The sequence below is a fragment of the Micromys minutus genome (genome assembly GCF_963924665.1).
Source record: "Micromys minutus genome assembly, chromosome: 16".
NCBI lineage: Eukaryota > Metazoa > Chordata > Mammalia > Rodentia > Muridae > Micromys > Micromys minutus.
Genome location: NC_137985.1, coordinates 1,179,376 through 1,192,500, shown reverse-complemented (window position 1 = coordinate 1,192,500; position 13,125 = coordinate 1,179,376).

The following is a 13,125-nucleotide window of genomic DNA, read 5'->3' as shown; positions in this document are numbered from 1 at the left end:
GTTTAGGGTTAGGGTTAGAGTTAGGGTTAGATTTAGGGTTAGGTTTAGGTTTATTGTTAGATTTAGGATTTAGGGTCTAAGGTTTATGGTTTAGGATTGTTTAAGGTTTAGGGTGGATTAGGTTTAGGGTTTAGAGTTTAGTGTTATGGTTACGGTTAGGGTTAGGGTTAGGGTTAGGGTTAGGATTAGGGTTAAGGTTAGGGTTAGGATTAGGTTTAGGGTTAGGGTTAGGGTTAGGGTTAGGGTTAGGGTTAGGTTTAGGGTTAGGATTAGGGTTAGGGTTAGGGTTAGGGTAAGGGTTAGGGCTTAGGGTTAGGGTTATGATTATTGTTAGGTTTAGGGTTTAGGGTTTAGTGTTTAGGGTTTAAGGTTTAGGGTTTAGGATTGTTTAAGATTTAGGGTGGTTTAGGTTAAGGGTTTAGGGTTTAGAGTTTAGGATTGTTTAAGGTTTAGGGTTGTTTAGGGTATAGTGTTTAGGGTTAAAGTTTAGGGTTGTTTAGGGTTTAGTGTTTAGGGTTTAAGGTTGTTTAAGGTTTAGTGTTTAAGGTTTAGGTTTTAGGGTTGTTTTGGGTTTAGTGTTTAGTGTTGTTTAGGGTATAGTGTTAATGGTTTAGGGTTTAGGGTTATTTAGGGTTTAGTGTTTAAGGTTTAGGGTATAGGGTTGTTTAGGGTTTAGTGTTTAGGGTTCTTTATGGTTTAGTGATTAGGGTTGTTTAGGGTTGTTTAGAGGTTAGTGTTTAGGGTTATTCAGGGTTTATGATTTAGGGTTGTTCAGGGTTTAGGATTTATGGTTGTTCAGGGTTTAGGATTTAGGGATTAAGGTTAAGGGGTTAAGGTTAGCGTTAGGGTTAGGGTTAGGGTTAGCATTAGGGTTAGAGTTAGGGTTAGAGTTAAGGTTATGGGGTTATGTTAGGCTTAAGGTTAGGGTTAGGGTTATGGGGTTAAGGTTAAGTTGGGGTTAGGGTTAGGTTTAGGTTTAGGGTTAGGGTTAGGGTTATGGTTATTCTTAGATTTATGGTTTAAAATTTAGGGTTTATGGTTTAAGGTTTAGGGTTTAGGATTGTTTAAGTTTTAGGGTGGTTTAGGTTTAGGGTATAGGGTTTAGCGTTTAAGATTGTTTAATGTTTAGGGTTGTTTAGGTTTTAGCGTTTAGAGTTGTTTAGGGTTTTTTAGGGTTGTTTATGATTTAGTGTTTAGGGTTGTTCAGGATTTATGATTTAGGAATTTTAAGGTTTAGGGTTTAAGGTTGTATAGTGTTTTAGGGTTTAGGGTATAATGTTTAGTGTTAAGGGTTTAGGGTTGTTTAGGGTATAGTGTTAATGGTTTTAGGGTTTAAGCTTGTTTAGGGTTTAGTGTTTAGGGTTTAGGGTTTAGGGTTTTTTAGAGTTTAGTGTTTATAGTTTAGGGTTTAGGGTGCTTTTGGAATTAGTGTTTAGGGTTTTTCGGGGTTTAGGGTTTAGGATTTAGGGTGTTAGGGTTAGTGTTAGGGTTAGGTTTAGGGTTAAGGTGAGGGTTAGGGTGAGGGTTAAGATTAGGGTTAGGGTTAAGGTTAGTGTTAGTGTTAGAATAATGGTTAGGGTTAGGGATAGGGTTAGGGTTAGGGTTAGGGTTAGGGTTGAGGTTAGGGTTAGGGTTAGGGTTAGGGGTTTGAGTTTGGGTTAGTGTTAGGGGTTAGGGGTTAGTGTTAGGGTTAGGGTTAGGGTTATGGTTAGGGTTAGGTTTAGTGTTAGGGTTATTATTAGGGGGTTAAGTTTTAGTTTAGGATTAGTGTTAGGGTTAGAATTAGAAATAGGGTTAGTGTTAGGATTAGGGTCAGGGTTAGGTTTAGAAATATGGTTAGGGTTAGGGTTAAGGGTAGGGTTAGGGTTAGGGTTAGAATTAAAATTTAGGGTTTAGTGTTAGGATTAGGGATAGTGTGAGGTTTAGGGTTAGGTTTAGGGTTAGGGTTAGGGTTAGTGTTTGGGTTATGATTAGTGTTAGGATTAGGATTAGGGTTAGGGTCAGGTTTATGTTTAGGGTTAGGGTTAGGGTTAGGGTTAGATTTAGGGTTAGGTTTAGGTTTATTGTTAGATTTAGGGTTTAGGGTTTAAGGTTTATGGTTTAGGATTGTTTAAGTTTAAGGGTGGATTAGGTTAAGGGTTTAGAGTTTAGTATTATGGTTACGGTTAGGGTTAGGGTTAGGGTTAGAGTTAGGGTTAGGGTTAGGGTTAGGGTTTGGGTTAAGGTTAGGGTTAGTGTTAGGGTTAGGGTTATGGTTAGTGTTAGGATTAGGGTTAGGGTTAGGTCAGGGTTAGGTTTAGGGTTAGGGATAGGGTTAGGGTTAGATTTAGGGTTAGGTTTAGGTTTATTGTTAGATTTAGGGTTTGGGGTTTAAGGTTTATTGTTTAGGATTGTTTAAGGTTTAGGGTGGATTAGGTTTAGGGTTTAGAGTTTATTGTTTTGGTTACGGTTAGGGTTAGGGTTAGGGATGGGGTTAGGGTTAGGGTTAGGGTTATGGTAAGTGTTAGGTTTAGGGTTAGGGTTAGGGTTAGGGTAAAAGTTAGGGGGTTAGTGTTAGGGTTTGTGTTAGGGTTAGGGTTAGGTTTAGGTTAGGGTAAGGGTTAGGGTTAGGGTTAGGGTTAGGGGTTAGGGTTAGTGAAAGGGTTAGGATTATTATTAGGGGGTTAGGTTTAAGTTTAGGATTAGTGTTAGGGTTAGAATTAGAAATAGGGTTAGTGTTAGCATTAGGGTCAGGGTTAGGTTTAGGGTTAGGGTTAGGGTTAGGGTCAGGGAGGGTTTAGGGTTAGGGTTAGGGTTAGGGTTAGATTTAGGTTAGGTTTAGGTTTATTGTTAGATTTAGGATTTAGGGTCTAAGGTTTATGGTTTAGGATTGTTTAAGGTTTAGGGTGGATTAGGTTTATGGTTTAGAGTTTAGTGTTATGGTTACGGTTAGGGTTAGGGTTAGGGTTAGGATTAGGGTTAAGTTTAGGGTTAGGATTAGGTTTAGGGTTAGGTTTAGGGTTAGGGTTAGGGTTAGGGTTAGGGTTAGGGTTAGGATTAGTTTTAGGGTTAGGGTTACGGTTAGGGTTAGGGTTAGGGTTAGGATTAGGGTTAAGATTAGGGTTAGGTTTAGGGTTAGGGTTAGGGTTAGGGTTTGGGTTAGGGTTAGGGTTAGGGTTATGATTAGGGTTAGGGTAAGGGTTAGGGTAAGGGTTAGGGGTTAGGGTTAGGGTTATGGTTATTGTTAGGTTTAGGGTTTAGGGTTTAGTGTTTAGGGTTTAAGGTTTAGGGTTTTGGATTGTTTAAGTTTTAGGGTGGTTTAGGTTAAGGGTTTAGGGTTTAGAGTTTAGGATTGTTTAAGGTTTAGGGTTGTTTAGGGTATAGTGTTTAGGTTGAAAAGTTTAGGGTTGTTTAGGGTTTAGTGTTTAGGGTTTAGGGTTGTTTAAGGTTTAGTGTTTAAGGTTTAGGTTTTAGGGTTGTTTTGGGTTTAGTGTTTAGTGTTGTTTAGGGTATAGTGTTAATGGTTTAGGGTTTAGGGTTATTTAGGGTTTAGTGTTTAAGGTTTAAGGTATAGGGTTGTTTAGGGTTTAGTGTTTAGGGTTGTTTATGGTTTAGTGATTAGGGTTGTTTAGGGTTGTTTCGAGGTTAGTGTTTAGGGTTATTCAGGGTTTATGATTTAGGGTTGTTCAGGGTTTAGGATTTATGGTTGTTTAGGGTTTAGGATTTAGGGATTAAGGTTAAGGGGTTAGGGTTAGTGTTAGAGTTAGGGTTAGCATTAGGGTTAGAGTTAGGGTTAGAGTTAGGGTTATGGGGTTATGTTAGGCTTAAGGTTAGGGTTAGGGTTATGGGGTTAAGGTTAGGGTTGGGGTTAGGGTTAGGGTTATGGTTATTCTTAGATTTATGGTTTAAAATTTAGGGTTTATGGTTTAAGGTTTAGAGTTTAGGATTGTTTAAGTTTTAGGGTGGTTTAGGTTTAGGGTATAGAATTTAGCGTTTAAGATTGTTTAATGGTTAGGGTTGTTTAGGTTTTAGCGTTTAGAGTTGTTTAGAGTTTTTTAGGGTTGTTTATAATTTAGTGTTTAGGGTTGTTCAGGATTTATGATTTAGGATATTTTAAGGTTTAGGGTTTAAGGTTGTATAGTGTTTTAGGGTTTAGGGTATAATGTTTAGGGTTAAGGGTTTAGGGTTGTTTAGGGTATAGTGTTAATGGTTTTAGGGTTTAGGCTTGTTTAGGGTTTAGTGTTTAGCGTTTATGGTTTAGGGTTTTTTAGCGTTTAGTGTTTATAGTTTAGGGTTTAGGGTGCTTTTGGAATTAGTGTTTAGGGTTTTTCGGGGTTTAGGGTTTAGGATTTAGGGTGTTAGGGTTAGGGTTAGGGTTAGGTTTAAGGTTAAGGTGAGGGTTAGTGTGAGGGTTAAGGTTAGGGTTAGGGTTAAGGTTAGTGTTAGTGTTAGAATAAGGGTTAGGGTTAGGGATAGGGTTAGGGTTAGGGTTAGGGTTAGGGTTAAGGTTAGGGTTAGGGTTAGGGTTAGGGTTAGGTGTTTGGGTTAGGGTTAGTGTTAGGGGTTAGGGGTTAGTGTTAGTGTTAGGGTTAGGGTTAGGGTTAGGGTTAGGGTTAGGTTTAGTGTTAGGGTTATTATTAGGGGTTTAGGTTTTAGTTTAGGATTAGTGTTAGGGTTAGAATTAGAAATAGGGTTAGTGTTAGGATTAGGGTCAGTGTTAGGTTTAGAAATATGGTTAGGGTTAGGGTTAAGGGTAGGGTTAGGGTTAGGGTTAGAATTAAAGTTTAGGGTTTAGTGTTAGGATTAGGGATAGTGTGAGGTTTAGGGTTAGGTTTAGGGTTAGGGTTAGGGTTAGTGTTTGGGTCATGATTAGTGTTAGGATTAGGATTAGGGTTAGGGTCAGGTTTATGTTTAGTTTTAGGGTTAGGGTTAGGGTTAGATTTAGGGTTAGGTTTAGGTTTATTGTTAGATTTAGGGTTTAGGGTTTAAGGTTTATGGTTTAGGATTGTTTAAGTTTAAGGGTGGATTAGGTTTAGGGTTTAGAGTTTAGTATTATGGTTACGGTTAGGGTTAGGGTTAGAGTTAGGGTTAGGGTTAGGGTTAGGGTTAGGGTTAAGGTTAGGGTTAGTGATAGGGTTATGGTTATGGTTAGTGTTAGGATTAGGGTTAGGTTTAGGGTCAGGGTTAGGTTTAGGGTTAGGGATAAGGTTAGGGTTAGATTTAGGGTTAGGTTTAGGTTTATTGTTAGATTTAGGGTTTAGGGTTTAAGGTTTATGGTTTAGGATTGTTTAAGGTTTAGGGTGGATTAGGTAAAGGGTTTAGAGTTTAGTGTTATGGTTACGGTTAGGGTTAGGGTTAGGGATGGGTTTAGAGATAGGGTTAGGGTTATAGTAAGGGTTAGGTTTAGGGTTAGGGTTAGGGTAAAAGTTAGGGGGTTAGTGTTAGGGTTTGTGTTAGGGTTAGGGTTAGGGTTAGGTTAGGGTTAGGGTTAGGGTTAGGGTTAGGTTAGGGTTAGAGTTAGGGTTAGGGTTTGGGTTAGGGGTTAGGGTTAGTGAAAGGGTTAGGGTTATTATTAGGGGGTTAGGTTTAAGTTTAGGATTAGTGTTAGGGTTAGAATTAGAAATAGGGTTAGTGTTAGGATTAGGGTCAGGGTTAGGTTTAGGGTTAGGGTTAGGGTTAGGGTTAGGGTTAGGGTTAGGGTCAGGGAGGGTTTAGGGTTGGGGTTCGGGTTAGGGTTAGATTTAGGGTTAGGTTTAGGTTTATTTGTAGATTTACGATTTGGGGTATAAGGTTTATGGTTTAGGATTGTTTAAGGTTTAGGGTAGATTAGGTTTAGGGTTTAGAGTTTAGTGTTATGGTTACGGTTAGGGTTAGGGTTAGGGTTAGGATTAGGGTTAAGGTAAGGGTTAGGATTAGGTTTAGGGTTAGGGTTAGGGTTAGGGCTAGGGTTAGGATTAGGGTTAGGGTTAGGGTTAGGGTAAGGGTTAGGGGTTAGAGTTAGGGTTATGGTTATTGTTAGGTTTAGGGTTTAGGGTTTTGTGTTCAGGGTTTAAGGTTTAGGGTTTAGGATTGTTTAAGTTTTAGGGTGGTTTAGGTTAAGGGTTAGGGTTTAGAGTTTAGGATTGTTTAAGGTTTACGGTTGTTTAGGGTATAGTGTTTAGGGTTAAAAGTTTAGGGTTGTTTAGGGTTTAGTGTTTAGGGTTTAGTGTTGTTTAAGGTTTAGTGTTTAAGGTTTAGGTTTTATGGTGGTTTTGGGTTTAGTGTTTAGTGTTCTTTAGGGTATAGTGTTAATGGTTTAGGGTTTAGGGTTATTTAGGGTTTAGTGTTTAAGGTTTAGGGTATAGGTTTGTTTAGGATTTAGTGTTTAGGGTTGTTTATGGTTTAGTGATTAGGGTTGTTTAGGGTTGTTTAGAGGTTAGTGATTAGGGTTATTCAGGGTTTATGATTTAGGGTTGTTCAGGATTTAGGATTTATTGTTGTTCAGGGTTTAGGATTTAGGGATTAAGGTTAAGGGGTTAGGGTTAGGGTTAGGGTTAGGGTTAGGGTTAGCATTAGGGTTAGAATTAGGGTTAGAGTTAGGGTTATGGGGTTATGTTAGGCTTAAGGTTAGGGTTAGGGTTATGGGGTTAAGGTTAGGGTTTGGGTTAGGGTTAGGTTTAGGTTTAGGGTTAGGGTTAGGGTTATGGTTATTCTTAGATTTAAGGTTTAAATTTTAGAGTTTATGGTTTAAGGTTTAGGGTTTAGGATTGTTTAAGTTTTAGGGTGGTTTAGGTTTAGGGTATAGGGTTTAGCGTTTAAGATTGTTTAATGGTTAGGGTTGTTTAGGTTTTAGCGTTTAGAGTTGTTTAGGGTTTTTTAGGGTTGTTTATGATTTAGTGTTTAGGGTGGTTCAGGATTTATGATTTAGGATATTTTAAGGTTTAGGATTTAAGGTTGTATAGTGTTTTAGGGTTTAGGGTATAATGTTTAGGGTTAAGGGTTTATGGTTGTTTAGGGTATAGTGTTAATGGTTTTAGGGTTTAGGCTTGTTTAGTGTTTAGTGTTTAGGGTTTAGGGTTTAGGGTTTTTAGCGTTCAGTGTTTATAGTTTAGGGTTTAGGGTGCTTTTGGAATTAGTGTTTAGGGTTTTTTGGGGTTTAGGGTTTAGGATTTAGGGTGTTAGGGTTAGTGTTAGGGTTAGGTTTAGGGTTAAGGTGAGGGTTAGGGTGAGGGTTAAGGTTAGGGTTAGGGTTAAGTTTAGTGTTAGTGTTAGGGTAAGGGTTAGGGTTAGGGTTAGGGTTAGGGGTTAGGGTTAGGGTTAGTGTTAGGGGTTAGGGGTTAGTGTTAGGGTTAGGGTTAGGGTTAGGGTTAGGGTTAGGTTTAGTGTTAGGGTTATTATTATTTGGGGTTAGGTTTTAGTTTAGGATTAGTGTTAGAGTTAGAATTAGAAATAGGGTTAGTGTTAGGATTAGGGTCAGGGTTAGGTTTAGGGATATGGTAAGGGTTAGGGTTAAGGGTAGGGTTAGGGTTAGGGTTAGATTTAAAGTTTAGGGTTTAGTGTTAGGATTAGGGATAATGTGAGGTTTAGGGTTAGGTTTAGGGTTAGGGTTAGGGTTAGGGTTAGGGTTAGATTTAGGGTTAGGTTTAGGTTTATTGTTAGATTTAGGCTTTAGGGTTTAAGGTTTAAGGTTTAGGATTGTTTAAGGTTTAGGGTAGATTAGGTTTAGGGTTTAGAGTTTAGTATTATGGTTACGGTTAGGGTTAGGGTTAGGGTTAGAGTTAGGGTTAGAGTTAGGGTTAGGGTTAGGGTTAGGGTTAAGGTTAGGGTTAATGTTAGGGTTAGGGTTATGGTTAGTGTTAGGATTAGGGTTAGGTTTAGGGTCAGGGTTAGGTTTAGGGTTAGTGATAGGGTTAGGGTAAGATTTAAGGTTAGGTTTAGGTTTATTGTTACATTTAGGGTTTAGGGTTTAAGGTTTATGGTTTAGGATTGTTTAAGGTTTAGGGTGGACTAGGTTTAGGGTTTAGAGTTTAGTGTTATGGTTACGGTTAGGGTTAGGGTTAGGGATGGGGTTAGGGTTAGGGTTAGGGTTATGGTAAGGGTTAGGGTTAGGGTTAGGGTTAGGGTTATGGTAAAAGTTAGGGGGTTAGTGTTAGGGTTTGGGTTAGGGTTGGGGTTAGGGTTAGGGTTAGGTTAGGGTTAGGGTAGGGGTTAGGGTTAGGGGTTAGGGTTAGTGTTAGGGTTAGGGTTATTATTAGGGGGTTAGGTTTAATTTTAGGATTAGTGTTAGGGTTAGAATTAGAAATAGGGTTAGTGTTAGGATTAGGGTCAGGGTTAGGTTTAGGGTTAGGGTTAGGGTTAGGGTTAGGGTTAAAGTCAGGGAGGGTTTAGGGTTAGGGTTAGGGTTATGGTTAGATTTAGGGTTAGGTTTAGGTTTATTGTTAGATTTAGGATTTAGGGTCTAAGGTTTATGGTTTAGGATTGTTTAAGGTTTAGGGTGGATTAGGTTTAGGGTTTAGAGTTTAGTGTTATGGTTACGGTTAGGGTTAGGGTTAGGGTTAGGGTTAGGGTTAGGATTAGGGTTAAGGTTAGGGTTAGGATTAGGGATAGGGTTAGGGTTAGGGTTAGGGTTAAGGTTAGGGTTAGGGTTAGGGTTAGGGTTAGGATTAGGGTTAGGGTTAGGGTTAGGGTAAGGGTTAGGGGTTAGGGTTAGTGTTATGGTTATTGTTAGGTTTAGGGTTTAGGGTTTAGTGTTTAGGGTTTAAGGTTTAGGGTTTAGGATTGTTTAAGATTTAGGGTGGTTTAGGTTAAGGGTTTAGGGTTTAGAGTTTAGGATTGTTTAAGGTTTAGGGTTGTTTAGGGTATAGTGTTTAGGGTTAAAGTTTAGGGTTGTTTAGGGTTTAGTGTTTAGGGTTTAGGGTTGTTTAAGGTTTAGTGTTTAAGGTTTAGGTTTTAGGGTTGTTTTGGGTTTAGTGTTTAGTGTTGTTTAGGGTATAGTGTTAATGGTTTAGGGTTTAGGGTTATTTAGGGTTTAGTGTTTAAGGTTTAGGGTATAGGGTTGTTTAGGGTTTAGTGTTTAGGGTTGTTTATGGTTTAGTGATTAGGGTTGTTTAGGGTTGTTTAGAGGTTAGTGTTTAGGGTTATTCAGGGTTTATGATTTAGGGTTGTTCAGGGTTTAGGATTTATGGTTGTTCAGGGTTTAGGATTTAGGGATTAAGGTTAAGGGGTTAAGGTTAGCGTTAGGGTTAGGGTTAGGGTTAGCATTAGGGTTAGAGTTAGGGTTAGAGTTAAGGTTATGGGGTTATGTTAGGCTTAAGGTTAGGGTTAGGGTTATGGGGTTAAGGTTAGGTTGGGGTTAGGGTTAGGTTTAGGTTTAGGGTTAGGGTTAGGGTTATGGTTATTCTTAGATTTATGGTTTAAAATTTAGGGTTTATGGTTTAAGGTTTAGGGTTTAGGATTGTTTAAGTTTTAGGGTGGTTTAGGTTTAGGGTATAAGGTTTAGCGTTTAAGATTGTTTAATGTTTAGGGTTGTTTAGGTTTTAGCGTTTAGAGTTGTTTAGGGTTTTTTAGGGTTGTTTATGATTTAGTGTTTAGGGTTGTTCAGGATTTATGATTTAGGAATTTTAAGGTTTAGGGTTTAAGGTTGTATAGTGTTTTAGGGTTTAGGGTATAATGTTTAGTGTTAAGGGTTTAGGGTTGTTTAGGGTATAGTGTTAATGGTTTTAGGGTTTAAGCTTGTTTAGGGTTTAGTGTTTAGGGTTTAGGGTTTAGGGTTTTTTAGAGTTTAGTGTTTATAGTTTAGGGTTTAGGGTGCTTTTGGAATTAGTGTTTAGGGTTTTTCGGGGTTTAGGGTTTAGGATTTAGGGTGTTAGGGTTAGTGTTAGGGTTAGGTTTAGGGTTAAGGTGAGGGTTAGGGTGAGGGTTAAGGTTAGGGTTAGGGTTAAGGTTAGTGTTAGTGTTAGAATAATGGTTAGGGTTAGGGATAGGGTTAGGGTTAGGGTTAGGGTTAGGGTTGAGGTTAGGGTTAGGGTTAGGGTTAGGGTTAGGGGTTTGAGTTTGGGTTAGTGTTAGGGGTTAGGGGTTAGTGTTAGGGTTAGGGTTAGGGTTAGGTTTAGTGTTAGGGTTATTATTAGGGGGTTAGGTTTTAGTTTAGGATTAGTGTTAGGGTTAGAATTAGAAATAGGGTTAGTGTTAGGATTAGGGTCAGGGTTAGGTTTAGAAATATGGTTAGGGTTAGGGTTAAGGGTAGGGTTAGGGTTAGGGTTAGAATTAAAATTTAGGGTTTAGTGTTAGGATTAGGGATAGTGTGAGGTTTAGGGTTAGGTTTAGGGTTAGGGTTAGGGTTAGTGTTTGGGTTATGATTAGTGTTAGGATTAGGATTAGGGTTAGGGTCAGGTTTATGTTTAGGGTTAGGGTTAGGGTTAGGGTTAGATTTAGGGTTAGGTTTAGGTTTATTGTTAGATTTAGGGTTTAGGGTTTAAGGTTTATGGTTTAGGATTGTTTAAGTTTAAGGGTGGATTAGGTTAAGGGTTTAGAGTTTAGTATTATGGTTACGGTTAGGGTTAGGGTTAGGGTTAGAGTTAGGGTTAGGGTTAGGGTTAGGGTTTGGGTTAAGGTTAGGGTTAGTGTTAGGGTTAGGGTTATGGTTAGTGTTAGGATTAGGGTTAGGGTTAGGTCAGGGTTAGGTTTAGGGTTAGGGATAGGGTTAGGGTTAGATTTAGGGTTAGGTTTAGGTTTATTGTTAGATTTAGGGTTTGGGGTTTAAGGTTTATTGTTTAGGATTGTTTAAGGTTTAGGGTGGATTAGGTTTAGGGTTTAGAGTTTATTGTTATGGTTACGGTTAGGGTTAGGGTTAGGGATGGGGTTAGGGTTAGGGTTAGGGTTATGGTAAGTGTTAGGTTTAGGGTTAGGGTTAGGGTTAGGGTAAAAGTTAGGGGGTTAGTGTTAGGGTTTGTGTTAGGGTTAGGGTTAGGTTTAGGTTAGGGTAAGGGTTAGGGTTAGGGTTAGGGTTAGGTTAGGGTTAGGGTTAGGGTTTGGGTTAGGGTTAGGTGTTAGGGTTAGTGAAAGGGTTAGGATTATTATTAGGGGGTTAGGTTTAAGTTTAGGATTAGTGTTAGGGTTAGAATTAGAAATAGGTTTAGTGTTAGCATTAGGGTCAGGGTTAGGTTTAGGGTTAGGGTTAGGGTTAGGGTCAGGGAGGGTTTAGGGTTAGGGTTAGGGTTAGGGTTAGATTTAGGTTAGGTTTAGGTTTATTGTTAGATTTAGGATTTGGGGTCTAAGGTTTATGGTTTAGGATTGTTTAAGGTTTAGGGTGGATTAGGTTTATGGTTTAGAGTTTAGTGTTATGGTTACGGTTAGGGTTAGGGTTAGGGTTAGGATTAGGGTTAAGTTTAGGGTTAGGATTAGGTTTAGGGTTAGGTTTAGGGTTAGGGTTAGGGTTAGGGTTAGGGTTAGGGTTAGGATTAGTTTTAGGGTTAGGGTTACCGTTAGGTTTAGGGTTAGGGTTAGGATTAGGGTTAAGATTAGGGTTAGGTTTAGGGTTAGGGTTAGGGTTAGGGTTTGGGTTAGGGTTAGGGTTAGGGTTACGATTAGGGTTAGGGTAAGGGTTAGGGGTTAGGGTTAGGGTTATGGTTATTGTTAGGTTTAGGGTTTAGGGTTTAGTGTTTAGGGTTTAAGGTTTAGGGTTTTGGATTGTTTAAGATTTAGGGTGGTTTAGGTTAAGGGTTTAGGGTTTAGAGTTTAGGATTGTTTAAGGTTTAGGGTTGTTTAGGGTATAGTGTTTAGGGTGAAAAGTTTAGGGTTGTTTAGGGTTTAGTGTTTAGGGTTTAGGGTTGTTTAAGGTTTAGTGTTTAAGGTTTAGGTTTTAGGGTTGTTTTGGGTTTAGTGTTTAGTGTTGTTTAGGGTATAGTGTTAATGGTTTAGGGTTTAGGGTTATTTAGGGTTTAGTGTTTAAGGTTTAAGGTATAGGGTTGTTTAGGGTTTAGTGTTTAGGGTTGTTTATGGTTTAGTGATTAGGGTTGTTTAGGGTTGTTTAGAGGTTAGTGTTTAGGGTTATTCAGGGTTTATGATTTAGGGTTGTTCAGGGTTTAGGATTTATGGTTGTTCAGGGTTTAGGATTTAGGGATTAAGGTTAAGGGGTTAGGGTTAGGGTTAGGGTTAGGGTTAGCATTAGGGTTAGAGTTAGGGTTTGAGTTAGGGTTATGGGGTTATGTTAGGCTTAAGGTTAGGGTTAGGGTTATGGGGTTAAGGTTAGGGTTGGGGTTAGGGTTAGGGTTATGGTTATTCTTAGATTTATGGTTTAAAATTTAGGGTTTATGGTTTAAGGTTTAGAGTTTAGGATTGTTTAAGTTTTAGGGTGGTTTAGGTTTAGGGTATAGAATTTAGCGTTTAAGATTGTTTAATGGTTAGGGTTGTTTAGGTTTTAGCGTTTAGAGTTATTTAGAGTTTTTTAGGGTTGTTTATAATTTAGTGTTTAGGGTTGTTCAGGATTTATGATTTAGGATATTTTAAGGTTTAGGGTTTAAGGTTGTATAGTGTTTTAGAGTTTAGGGTATAATGTTTAGGGTTATGGGTTTAGGGTTGTTTAGGGTATAGTGTTAATGGTTTTAGGGTTTAGGCTTGTTTAGGGTTTAGTGTTTAGCGTTTAGGGTTTAGGGTTTTTTAGCGTTTAGTGTTTATAGTTTAGGGTTTAGGGTGCTTTTGGAATTAGTGTTTAGGGTTTTTCGGGGTTTAGGGTTTAGGATTTAGGGTGTTAGGGTTAGGGTTAGGGTTAGGTTTAAGGTTAAGGTGAGGGTTAGTGTGAGGGTTAAGGTTAGGGTTAGGGTTAAGGTTAGTGTTAGTGTTAGAATAAGGGTTAGGGTTAGGGATAGGGTTAGGGTTAGGGTTAGGGTTAGGGTTAAGGTTAGGGTTAGGGTTAGGGTTAGGGTTAGGTGTTTGGGTTAGGGTTAGTGTTAGGGGTTAGGGGTTAGTGTTAGGGTTAGGGTTAGGGTTAGGGTTAGGGTTAGGTTTAGTGTTAGGGTTATTATTAGGGGTTTAGGTTTTAGTTTAGGATTAGTGTTAGGGTTAGAATTAGAAATAGGGTTAGTGTTAGGATTAGGGTCAGTGTTAGGTTTAGAAATATGGTTAGGGTTAGGGTTAAGGGTAGGGTTAGGGTTAGGGTTAGAATTAAAG